A 13,409-nucleotide genomic window follows, 5' to 3' on the forward strand; every position below is an offset into this window, starting at 1 on the left:
CGGACAGCGCTGGCCCCCGGCCTCTTAAGTGAGATGGGCGCACAACCCTAGAGTTGGACACGACTGGCCCGTACAGGCAGGGGTACCTTTACCTTTACCTAACAGCTAAATAGAACCTCCATGTTCCAAGGCACAATGACCTTGAATGCCAGGTGCTAAGGACAAACTAAAGGGTTGTTCCCTTCATGTCCTACATGTGGTCACCCCACCAGCATCTAACTGGCAATTGTTAAAATCAGAAGGCAGGAAAAGATGTAACTTTGTTCTGATCCAGCAAGGCACTCCTTACGTTCTCATGTAGCAAAAGAAGAAAAGCAGCTGCAATATTCTTTAGTTTTCCAATGCAGCCCATAGCAGACATGAGGCAAGCTCAAGAGTAGAGCCCATCATGCCTCCCTAATGCAAGGAGGGAGCTTGTTCCATTGAGATGGTTTGCAAGCACATTATTTGTCATCATAAAGCACAACATTAGACCAGAGCTCACCATTTTTTGTTAGGAAATGGCTTGCACAGATAACGGTTTGTAGTGCAGAGATGCTACTGTGGTTCTTGCAGGGTCATCAGTGAGAGGCAACCACATGGCTATCTATTTTTTTCAAGCACTAAATGGTTTTGAATAAAATGCTGGTGCTTTTTGAAAGCAAGCAAAGAAAGCTGTCCTGCAAAATCCATAGTGTCTGACACGTCCCCCCTGCCACTGCCACTGCCAATTCCTTTTAAGAGCCATGACATAATGGAACAGCTATAGTGAAAGGGTGAGTCTGGTCATCCTTCTCCTTCTCTTGCACAGTCCTCTCAGATATTCTAAGAGTTGGCAAGTCTCCATCGTAACTCCACCCTTTGCATCGGCATATACTTCAAACAGCAGGGCGGTTTGGAAAGGTCACTGTGGACCTATGGGACTGAGCACCCTCCCCCCCCCCCGTCACTGACCTCAATTTAGTTGCACAGTGGACCTATGGAGCTGAGGCAACACATACAGCCAGCATAATATCTGGGGAAAGGGTGCTGTCCCATTCCCAGCAACACAAAGCTGAACATCAAGGCATGCAAACCTTGAAGATCAGATATATTATTTTCTTTTAACAGTTCATGGATATGCTGATTTAGTCCCCAACTCATAATCATTTTCCCTTGTGGGCGAACTTCCTGACCTTTTCCTGTTGTTGTTCTGTAATTCAACTGGAGCTGTAGTAATCACTCATCTTACTCTTGAACTGAGGGTGTGTGTGTTGGGTTGACTAATGTCTGCCTCCGCTGTGCTGCCCTTCAGCTCCACTCCCAGCTCTCCTGTGGGTATATGACAGCCCAAGCCCCAGTCGCCTTTTTAAGCCATGCAAAGATTGCTAAAAGGCAGTACAAATAAGACTTTCACCTTTTCAATACTCTCCCCTTGTTTTGGAACTATTTCCACCTGATTGTCACTGTTGTTCCCACTGCATTCCTAAACATATTTATGGTTGGGGTGACAGATGTCATCATCCAGCAACATCTGGAGGACCACAGGTTTTCCACCCCTGGTGCAAGCCCTGCTGAACTTCATGGAGTAAACATTCTACAAGATATGCTGTACATAAGGACAGCATGGGACGCGGGTGGCGCTGTGGGTAAAACCGCAGTGCCTAGGACTTGCCGATCAGTTTGAAAGCACCCCTAAGTGCAAGTAGATAAATAGGTACCGCTTTATAGCGGGAAGGTAAACGGCGTTTCCGTGTGCTGCGCTGCTGCAGGCTCACCAGAGCAGCTTCGTCACGCTGGCCACGTGACCCGGAAGTGTCCTCGGACGGCGCCGGCTCCCGGCCTCTAGAGTGAGATGAGCGCACAACCCTAGAGTCGGACACGACTGGCCTTCGGGCAGGGGTACCTTTACCTTTACCTTTTTAAGGACAGCCTCTCCAACGTAATATGTACATTACACTGAGGGATAAACTTCCCCATGTGCATCCTCTTGGAATTATTTGGGGGGGAGAGGGGAGAAGTAAATACACCAACTGCCCACTGTCCTACAGCCACCCATGTGCACCATCCAGAGGAGAGCATACACACAAGTGGGAAGTAATGGTAAGGGAGATGGGTATGCCTTGGAGCAGAAACATTCTTAATGCATTTACTCTGACTAGGAAAAACTCTGTCTAGGAGAAAGGTGAGAAACGTGAGCTGAGCAGCACAGGAACTTCGGGTTGGATTACATGATCTGTCAGAAGAATTGGATGTCCAGGGATTGGATTTCGTTTCATTGCCGACTGCAGGCTTTTCAGAGACACAGCCGACAATTCAGTTCCAGGGATGGGAAGAAATTCGCTTAGGTTCACATTTTTATGTGGTCCTGCCTAATCTGAATCCCCCCTAAATGATTCAAGAACCAAAACTCAGCTCTCCTGCGAAATTTGCACTTCTCTGAATTTCATGATGCTGTTCCCCAGCCCCCCCAAGAAAAGTGTACAAAAAGTGTATATTAGAATAAAATGTGCATATCAGTGCATATATGCAAAAACAATAGACCAAAATGCATTATATTAGGGGAAATTGCATAAAAATGTGTATTTAGGATAACATTGTATACACAGATGTGTATTAGGAGAAATTCATACTAAAATACTGGTGAATTTTTGCGAGGGCTTTTGTTTAAAATTGCAAAACAGATGCAGAAATGTCCAGAACTGAACTTAAGACTGGACAAACAAGCCACCAAGAAAATCTGATATTGACAAATTCATCCATGACTATTCATTTCGTAGGGTTGCCATATGTCCTCCTTTTCCAGGACGCACCCTCTTTTTCATGGGTAGAGTCATCATAGAGATCTATAGTTAAAAATAGATGTCAAAAAATGTGTCCTCATTTTTGTTCTTCAAAATATGGCAACTCTAGCTGTGCTGAGAAAAAGCACATGGTACAACTTCCCTCTTGGGACTGATACCATGTCAGAATACAGGTGAGCGATCACATGATTCAATACTCACTCAAGTTTTTTTTAAAAAAACCAAAGTTTCTGCCATAGAAAACAAGCAAATTAGTAAGAACAGTTTCTTAGACTTCTTACTGAGATGCCTAAGGTTTTGTTTGCACTTCATGGGAAGCCCAACTATGGCTTACCAGGGCTGCAGGTATGTGCCAGCTCTCAGAGGGGAGTTCTTCTCTGCCTTGTTCCTCTTCACTTATGCTAGCGCAATGCAGCATGGCAGCTAAGTCCAAGTTTGGCTTAGTGTGTCATCCAAGCCCAGGGTCATACATAAGGTCTCTCCTCCTTAATGATTATCTGTAATCATAGGTCAAACATAGTGCCCACATGAATTTTTGCATCCAGTTTTAACATTTGTTACACTTGTTCTCCCACAGATGTCTCCCACAGACTCCCAAGCTTATGTCTGGAACTGTGTGCAACAGCTGGCTGGAATAAGTCACATGGCTGAAAGCTTCTCCATACCTTCCCACACACCCCAAGAACCCCTTTGTCCTGCACATGGAAAACTCTCATCTCAAGGAGAAGTGCTCTAGGTTAATTTTTTCCTTGGACTGTTCATTACTGTGTGCAGGAATTTTTATATTTAACCAGGATTCTCCCCATCTGTAGTGACAAAAAGAAGCTCATGCCCAAGCAAGGACTTGAACTGAGGTCTTGTTGGTCTAAACCCAACACTCTAACTACTGCATGTTCCATGCAACTGTAATTAACAGGGCAGCGGGAGGGGAGAAAAGAGGGTGATGATACATAATATTTTCCCTGCCCACCATTTCTTCAGTACAGGTGACATAGCTTTCCTGCTGTTTGAACCAGACGGGAGCAGAGAAATGATGGAAGGAAAGGATAAAGTACCCCTGCCCTTTGCCATTTTTCAGTTTAAAATTCCCCACCCCAGCCAGCTTCTGTTCTTTTAAAATGTTCCATACCTTTATACAAGCAACATGTAGTTAATCCCTACACCAAAGAATATACAATTTCCCCGGAGGAACTGGTGTTGCTTGGCCCATTCGATCAGATGCAAATGGAAGCTTCCTGTCTTATGTGTCTTCCTGGAGACAGCTTGATCAGGAGGTAGGACTTGCCAGCAGCTTCTGCCTAGGCAAGTGTGTTCAATTATGCAGCACTAACAGCTTTGTCGTTCCAGCCTGCCCAAAATCCTGGTGGACTCAGTCGTCCTCCTCTTTTTTATTATTATTATTAACTGTTTATTGGTTTATAATATGATACACAGTCTCTGTGGTGCCTTGATGCATAATGGAGAGTGGGTGGTGGAAGAGGGAGATCTTCCTTTTCGATCATTTGTTCAAACAAAGCAGTACTTAATGGTGGACTTTTAGCCTATAACCAGATCAAAGGTTTACTGTTACAGAGAGCTGGAAAAACACAAAACCACTCCCTGAGAACAAAGGGTAGCCTCATATATACTAAAAGCAACCTCAGTGTTCTAAGCTACACTCCTTACATAGTCAAAATGGCCCCAAGGCTTCTCAGGACAAGTATTTGAGAGGGAACTATGGAATGCCCAAATAACAGGCCAGTGAAGACTGAGCGTGCTCAGTAGTGACAGAATGCTTACTGACTGCAGGGGTGGGAGTGGGGGAAACAGATGCTAAGGGGAACTGAAGGAGCATCCTGAACAGGAAGATTCCACATCGCAACTGCAATTTTATCCCAGCATTTCTTCTGTGGTGGTGCGGCCTCTGTCACCTGTGCAGGTACTCGGGTCAATGCCATCTTTACTGCAGAAATATTGGAGGGGCCCACATAGGCTGAAAAACTTTGGCACCATATGAACTCAGAAGACAGGGCACAGACAAGTCATTTCTATGGCAGCTGGGAAAAGATCACTGAAATTACACGCTACATCCACGGAGCAGTTTCCACCAGGTGAACTGCGACTCCCTGGGGAGCCATGGGTGGGGGAAGCTGCGGGCAGCACTGGCCTGGCCTCCATCACTCTCTCCCTTGCTCCTCTTAACAGATAGATCTAGCCCTCCAAGTCTTCTGAAAGGGGTAACTAAACCTCCCATGATATCCCCGCCGCTTGGCTACATTTCATTCTGCAGTGAGCATTTTTCTTCCCTGCCTCCTTTCCTTTCCTCCCAATCCTTTTCCTCCTGATTGTTACTACAGCCAAGTGCACCACAGCCAAACAAACAAATCCCTAAAATGAACCAGACTTCGTGTGGAACTGGCACATGTTCATTGATCGTCCTTCCCTGCAAGGCTTCTGGGGGACTGAGACGTGTGAGGCTTGGTTGTGGGGGGAGGGGGCTGAGCAGAGAGGAAGAAGGTAGGAGGAGCCTTTTCCTGCTACCTGATTCCTGCCCACCCCCAACTTCTATCTCTTTCTACCTGCTGGAAAAAGAAGGAGGCCCCTTTGTTCAATTTGGGAGATTATAAAAGATAGCGTGTGTGGGTTGAAGGGGAAAATTGAGAGGAAAACAGAGCGAGGGTTGCAAGTAAAAAGAGGGTGAAAGGGGCATCTAGTATTTTTTTGTGGGAAGTGAGAGTTTTTTGGTAAACTCTTAAAAAAATGGGGATCTAGCAGGGGACCTGTTGGGGTTGGGGGCTTCCTTAAGTGGAGCGAGTAGAGATGGAGGGTTGAGAGGGAGAGAAGTTCTCCCCTGGTTGTGGTTTAATTGTTCTTCCTTTGGGCCTTAGACTGGTTTCTGCCTGCCCCAATCCAAATAAATACTAATTTATCTCCACTTTCCCCTCTTCTATACCCACATTTTCCTAGTCACCTGCATTTCCATATGGATGAGGAGTTGACCACCTAGTGGGGGGAAGAGCTCTAAAGTGTTTCAAGGTGCACTTTGTATTTTCTTTTCGTTGGTATTTTTTTCATGTTATTGATTATTTTCCAGATTACCGCTGAATGCCAAAATAACACAGTTTCTACCAGGTATCCCACAAGGGAGTCACAGAAAGAATGTAGTTGGTCAAGGGAGCTGTGGACTCAAAAAGTTTAAAAACCACTGCATTCAGTTCTCTACATGAATGTAGAACCTATTGGATGGGGACAATAGTAACAAAGCCCTTATATTAACAAGCCAGGTCCGGCAGTTCTAGCTGCTTGAAAAGCTAGCCCACCTGCAGGGCAACTGAGATTTTTGTCCCAAGTACCTGCTTGGTGCTTTTTGCTGCCTGCTGCAAAGTTGTCCTTGAGTGATCCCTCGATCTGATCTTTGCCCTAGATAGGGATTGCAAAGCCAGCAGAGAAAAGAGAACAGGCCTGACAGCCTCGTGCATAAAGTTACTCTTGGCTGCCAAGGAACATTGTTTTCACGTTCAAAGAAATGTTGCTGCAATTTGGTCTGTTGTGGGGTTGTTTTGCCACTTTGAAACGTCACAGGAACTCAGAGTGACCAAACTGAGGTTGGCTTAGAAGTGCGTGCTTCAGATCCACAATCCAAAGTTCAAGTCTACAAGTTGAACTGAATTAAAAGCAAATGCCAAACGTGGGACTTGTTTCATTGGATTGAATTTGAGTCTGGTTATACTTTTCCTGTTTTCAACAATTTGCCTTAGGGTTCATAATCCCAAGATCTGATTGCATCACAGGCGCAACATCATGGGAGGAGGTGCTCCACCTCTGGCCTCTTGCAAGTTGCTGCAGGAGAGTCGCTGTGAGCGACACCATGAGAAGAGTGAAACTGTCAAGCTCCCTCATTATCTCTGCTTATTGCCAAGAGGTGTAATGTTATTCATGTACTCTTGTTATATCTACAGTACTGAAACATTATTGTTTTTGTATGTAGTTATATTTGCTATTACTACATTGTTGTTTTATGTTATTATGAAATGGTTCTTGCAGTGGTTGATTGTAAGCATGATTCTTTTAGTGGAAAGGCAGCATACAAATGACACAGCAATGAAGGTGATGGCTGCCCACCTAAGGAGCTCAACCAGTTCAGTGGATAAAATGGCAGGAAGCCTAGAGAAGAGGAGATTGCTTCCTCTCTGGCTCTCTCTGTGTGTGATTTGGGGTGAGCCATATTCTCTCACTCTGGGCCCTCCTTCCCTGCCAATACTTAAAGATCCCTGACCATTGGCCATGGTGGCTGGGGCTAGTGGGAGATGGAGTCCAGCTACATTTGGAGGGGGCATGGATTCCTACCCCTAGTTTAGGGTTTTCCTGTCCCACTGGCTCCAGTCAATGCCACTCACAAAATGCTAAGTCTCATTATACCACCCCATGTCTGGATCCAGATATAAGATTCATGAAGTTTCCCAAAGCTCTTATCTGGTCAAAATGTGAAACCACCACCACAACACTGTTAGAGGCAAGGTTCATCGCTTCCCTAGCAGTTGCCTAAGAATGAAAGGTAAAAGGCACTCACTGCTGCTTTGTTCTTCATTCCCTTAGTCCAGAGATGTAGAACTTGTGGTCTACCTCCAGATGTTGTTGGACTCCTGCTCCATTAGCCATCCTAGCAGGGGTTGGTAGGAGTGTGGTATAAATTCCTAAATAGATCAGTTAGATTGCTGCCAGAATGAAATAGCCTGTGATTGTTTCAGTTTTGGGGTATCCCCTGAGTAAGATGCCACTGGTAGGTTTACCTCCACTTTACTGCCACCACTGCTGCACTCACCATTCATTTGTGTCTACCTCTAGTTCCAGTCTCCATCAGAGGTTGAGGGCAAGGCATGCAGACGTTACTTCTGTTTCTCCTTGCTCCTCTCTTTGCTTGTTCACTAATATAAAACAGAATAAGTGCCTCCTCTGTTGGCCACATGGTTTCTGACCCTATTTGAAGAGGGAGACAAATTGAACCATTGGGAATTAATCCCTATTATAAGTGAGGAGTCCTTAATGAAAGAGGCATATGTGGCCTGTATGTGCTCAGTCTGACTATTGAAGGTTTGGAGAAGCCAATTTGAAGAATGTCAGGGTTGTTGTTTTTTAATTGGCTTAGCATAATATTAGAATAGTGTCTCCTCTTGTAGCATAACTATTCAACCATGAAATCAATACCCTTCACGGACACATTATATGGAAATGTGCTACTTAAAGAAAGGTTCTGTGAGATGATTACTGCATGATATATTATTCCGACCAGTGTGCCCATGAATAAGGGCCTAGCTAGACATCAAAGGGGATGTGATGTGACATCATCAAGTTCAAGTTTCCTCTACCCCTTCAAACAGCAGTCAGTGAACTGCAGTGGACGTAGAACCTCTGAAAGCAAGGATCTCACATCAATCATTTATTTTACTAAAGGTTATTGGCCCGATGTATGGGAGAGATGCAGGTTTGTTGAAGCCACACAACAGCCACTTACAGGCAAGTTGATCAACCTTCCGTTGAGTTTCAGTGATTTCATATATTGACCATATGCAATTTACCCACTTCCTTTCCTGATCCATTGAAATCACTAGCAGGTTCTTTCCAGCTAAAACTGATAAAGCTGGTAGAAGAGACAAAGCTAGAAACAAAATGGAAGACCTGATGTAATGCAGAAAAGACTTATTCTGCTACCTACTCCACTGTGAGGTGAGGCTACAGGGTGACTATCTTCAGTCTAGAACAGCTTTCCAACCTGGTGGCCTCCAGGGGAAGGGCCATATCTCAGTGGTAGAGCATCAGCTTTGCATGCAGGAAGTTCCAGGTTCAATCCCTGGCTTCTCCTGGTATTGAAGAGACTCCTGTCTGAAAATCCTGGAGTGCCACTGCCAGTCAGTATAGACAATACTGGGCTAAATGGACCAATGGACCAGCTTAGTAGAAGGCAGCTTCTTATTCTCCTGGATGTTTTGAACTGCAACTCTCATCAACCCCAATCAGCATGTCCAATGGCCTGGGTGCTGGGAGATAGGCTGGGGAAGGCTGGCCTAGAGAACTTGTACTCAGCACAGTTCACCCTCAGCTATAGTGCCAACAGTGAGAAATGCAAAGCCACGCTCATGAGCAAAAAGCCACATGGATGATGTTCTGCTACAGATTGTTAAACAACTGTGTGTATGGGACATGCTCCTAGTTCCTGCCTAGTGCTACCAGAACAAGCAAAGAAGGCACAATCGGGCCAAGTATACCTGCGTAGAAGTGAATGATCCACTGGGATAGTGACGCTTTAGCCTTGCCGGCCTCCTGGCAACGGTTTTAAAGCAGCCCAGGAGACACAAGTGATTGACCTGTTCGTCTGGCAGTCCCTGACAGTAGAAAGGATGTTGGAAGCAGCTGGCTCACCACAGGGGAGGAGATGGGGAGCAACTCTAATGACAGCATGTCTCCAAGAAGGTAGCAGAGCATGAAACCAATTTCACACTTTATTAGCCAATTCAGGTGCCAATTGCTCAAATCCTGAAACAATAATATCCTCTCCCCACCCCCACATATTTCCTCATTCTGGCCAGCCTCTTAAGGATACTTACTCAGCTTCCCTTTTCACAGCACCTCTGGGCAAGTTCATGCAAATGATACTGAACTTTGAATGGGGGAGCCAACACATGGCCATGTGGCTCATGCTCAGGAACCAGTGACCCATCCTAGCACAGAGATCTCAAAAAAGGTCTCAAAAGTCAAGAGAGCAAAAGGACAAGAAATTTACAATGACTTGAATATATTTCCACCAACTCAAAGCACTCAAGGAGCAAAGCAGAGCCAGTGAGAGGTGTGGCTTGGAGGGGAGAGTCCCATTGGAGGACCACATTTCACCCCTGGGCCTGAGGTCTCCCAATCCCTACTTTAAAGCAAATATGCATAGGATTGCAGTTTGAGGGTCATTGCATGGAAGCAATTATTCCTTCCAACCTGAGAAGGTGAATGAAGTCGCAAGTACTTCACCTTGTACAAGGTGTGCTCTGATGGGTTCTAAGAATATGCTCTCTATCCTTGAATTTTTTCTGAGACTTTTATTTAGGACCTGAATCAAAGAGGCATAAGAAGATAATCATTATATCAGCCTTTTCCCTTCCCTAGATGATTCTGCAAGCTGAACCTTCTTCCAATCCAACTGCTGTACAAATAGGAGCAGACCGATCAATGAAATGAAGAGAAGCCCATTTGCTCAGCACAATGATATTTAATTTTTGAAGTCACGTCTGTTTACATATGCTAACAGAAGAATCTCTGCTCCCTGTGGCTCCTCAAAGAGGACAATTTCACAGCTGATATTCAGTAATGGAGACAGTGTAGGATAGAATTCTTTCTTCATCCCTCTTCATATATCTTGAATCTTCTGCACTGAAAGCAAGAGACAGGAAGGACTTTTGTGTAGGGGTGTCCTGTTTTGTTTACCCAGTATAGGCACCAGGCAAGTAGACAAAGAAACTAGGACAGCAAGGAAGGTGAGAAGAAAGATACAGTGGTGCCCTGCAAGACGAATGCGTCGCAAGACGGAAAACCCGCTAGACGAAAGGGTTTTCCGTTTTTGAGCTGCTTCGCAAGATGAATTTCCCTATGGGCTTGCTTCGCAAGACGAAAACGTCTTGCGAGTGTTCCGATTTTTTCCCGCTCCCCCCTTTTCTAAGCCGCTAAGCCGCTAATAGCCTTTTAGCCGCTAAGCCTTTACTATCCGCTAAGCCGCTAATAGGGTTGCTTTGCAAGACGAAAAAACCGCTAGACGAAGAGACTCGCTGAACGGATTATTTTCGTCTTGCGAGGCACCACTGTACTGAGAAGGAAGATGAAGGAACTATAGGGAAGGAAGGAGGGAAGGAGATTGCCTGGCCTCGATGAGCAGAACAGAGAAGAGAGAAAGGGAAGAGAGCAGAACAGAGAAAGGAGAGAAGAAATGGAGGACCTGGGGCTGTTAGGCCCAGTGGCAAGCCAGGAAGGCAGCAAGGAGAAGGAAGGTAGTCAGGACAAAGGGAAACTGTATAATAAGACAGAGGGATCCTGTGATGAAATGGGGACCAAACTCTGAGCAAGGTTTCCATTGGGTTGGGGGGGATCACTAATGATATGAGACCATATGGAGTTCTGAGGATCCTTGGGATCTTGGTGTCATTGCAAATTTGATGAACACCCCCTCAATTCCTTCATCCAAGTCATTTATAAAGACATTGAACAACAAGGGGCCCAGGACAGAACCCTGTGGCACCCCACTTGTCACTTTTTTCCAGGATGATGAGGAACCTTTAATGAGTACTCTTTGGGTTCGGTCAGTCAACCAGCTATAAATCCACCTACGTCGTTCAACCACAAATCTAAAGTGCTCTAAAGGGGCAAAGGAAGGGGCAAGATAGGAATGCTATCTGTGGTTATCTGCAGACCTTCGATGCTATTTTGTTACCAGAGACATGGTTCAGGGATGCACAGGATTGCTCTGTAAAACTGAATGCCCATTCCCCATTTCACAGAGGTAGACCTAAGGCTGGGTTGGCCTCCATGCTGTAGCCTTGAGCCTACCAAATTATGGATCCATAGCAATAGTGATGTTGCTTAGATTTACCGTAGATCATGTCAGTGTTTAGTGATCTGTGCTTATTTCTCCCTGGAATGACTAAGGGTCAAGCAAAGAAGTAGTATGTGGGAGAAACACCAGTTTGCCCATATTCTTGTGATATGAGAATTGGGCCAAGTACTCAATAAAAGTTAACACTATGTGTTCCATGGACTGATTGACAGTTCTGCCGGCATATAGAGCAGCCTCTAATTTTTCATTTGTTAGAAACCTTAAAGTGATGGACCTTTCTGCTCTTTCCCTTTGATCTTCTTTCCTTTCAGGAGGCTTATCCCTGCAGTCCTCGTGGCTTTACCTTACTTCTTCTATGTAGGCTGCATTTACAGAAAGCTGTTTCTGCACTTTTAACGCTGTGTGTAATTTGAGGAACGTTCCTAGTTCTGCCATGATTGTACATCCAGCACTACTTGAGTGTCCCCTGCAGTGCTTTTCTGCTCACGAGCTCGTGTAGATGGTCCCCCAGTAGGGACCAATTAGTCCTATCCACACAGACAGAAATTCATCGCTCGCACATCTCTTTGTCTATAATTGCATGACCCTGGAGGGAAAAGCCACCTGTGTGTGTGTGTGTGTGGTAGCTTTCTAGACGTCAATGCAGTTGGGGGGGGAGAGCAAGGGGGGGAGGAGGAAGACTAATCGCTTCTGCAAAGAACTGAAGCATGTGAAGAGCACAGAGAGAGGGAGTCAGGACAGATATAGAGCCAACGTGAATATAGAGCCTGGCCTTAGCACACCGTCAGCATGAAATAACTATCGCTGTAGTTAAATTTCGGCATTAAAGGGTACTTGAGAATTCATCTGTAGGAAGTTAACTCCCAAATGGGATCCAGTGATAAATTGGCTGCTGCATATAAAATGACTGGAAAGGGGCTGGGCGGAGGCGGGGGGGGGGAGCACATTTGGAGTCATTCTTTTTTAAGGGGAAATAGACTTCCAGAACGTTATCAGCCAAATGTCCCGATTTGAAACAATGTGCTGTGAAGCTCAAGTGGTTCATCAATATGCATTTGATCAAGTTCCACCTAAGGGCCACAGTGCTTACACCCGTTGAAGTCATGGACTTAAGTGCACTTAACTCTGTGTTTTGTTTTAGGGTGTAAAGCTGCAACCCTGCACAAGGTTACCCAGGGTTACCCATTGAACTCAGTTGGGACTTCTGATTATGCCTCTCTAGGATTGTCTTGGACATGTAGCTTCTTGGTGGAGTTTCTCTGAGTTCCACTATCTTGCATGGCATAGTGGATCTCAGCGTGCCATACTGATAGGAAACTTGAGATGTGTCTGTCTTTGTAGGCTGTACGCCTTAATGTGTGTTTTGCCTGCAAAAGTGTCTGTGACTTTGGTACATACGCCAAAGATTACCCATAAACACACATCTGTCAAGCCTCAGAGAAGAACTGTCTGACAGGAACAGTCATGCCAACCCAGCCTAGACAGTGTTACCTGCTGGTAACAGGCGGCAGTGGAGGGGCAGAGTTTTCTAGGAGGACAGGTGGAGTTTGCATAAACAGAACTATGTAACTGCCTTAAATAAGAACAATAACTTGCCTGAGCTTGCTTTGTCCCTCCCCATCCCCTTTTCCTTGTGCCTTTTGCATTGTATGCCTGAGGGCTGGGACTGTAATGCTGTTATATTTTGTAAACCGTTTTCTGCCTGAAGGGTAAGATACGTACGCTTTAAACAAACACATCCATCATTCCCTTTCTCCAAGGAACTGAAAGCAGCATAGTTGGGGTGTTCCACATCTGATCCATACAACAACCCTGTGAGGTAGCAGAAACAATTAACTAAGAACTAATGATTGACTCAGGCTTACCTAGGATGCTTCAAGGCTGAGCAAGGACCAGTCTCCCTGGCACAATGGAATAAAGAGTGAGTGCGAAGAAGTGGAGCAAGAGAGGGAGGTGGACTGGTGGGTGGAGTCAGAGTGAGTGGCAGGTGGGGAATGTCAGCTGAGAAGGCGAGCTGCAGGAGTCAATTGAAAAGGACCAGGTGAAAGGCTGGCAGTGGTGAAGATAGCTAGTGGAAAGGG

Source organism: Podarcis vaucheri, assembly GCF_965113315.1.
Source record: "Podarcis vaucheri genome assembly, chromosome: 2".
NCBI lineage: Eukaryota > Metazoa > Chordata > Lepidosauria > Squamata > Lacertidae > Podarcis > Podarcis vaucheri.